Source organism: Salvelinus sp. IW2-2015, linkage group LG7, assembly GCF_002910315.2.
Source record: "Salvelinus sp. IW2-2015 linkage group LG7, ASM291031v2, whole genome shotgun sequence".
Classification (NCBI taxonomy): domain Eukaryota; kingdom Metazoa; phylum Chordata; class Actinopteri; order Salmoniformes; family Salmonidae; genus Salvelinus; species Salvelinus sp. IW2-2015.
In genome coordinates this window covers 5,965,140-5,965,456 of record NC_036847.1, presented here as the reverse complement: position 1 = coordinate 5,965,456, position 317 = coordinate 5,965,140, and positions in this window count along the sequence as shown.

Genomic DNA, 317 nt, shown 5'->3' with positions numbered 1-317 from the left:
GAAGGTCACGAAAGGTGCCCAACCCGAAATCGATGAGTCATCGCCACTTTTTGCATATCTGAGCCATCAGCTCCACCATATGCTACGGTATTACTGTTGAATACAGAGATGATTCATTTAACGACACAGTGTGTTTCGCCTTTTCCTTTTCAGACCCATTTCCCTGCTTTCCGTTCTTAATCTCTTCCACGCTCCTCTCACTTTCATGTCTTCATCAATGTTTCTGTTCGCGACTCACACTCCTGAACTGGTGCGCGGCGTTGGTTTTAAAGCTGCTGCTTTTAAAGATTAAAGCATGCTTTTATTCTCAACATTGC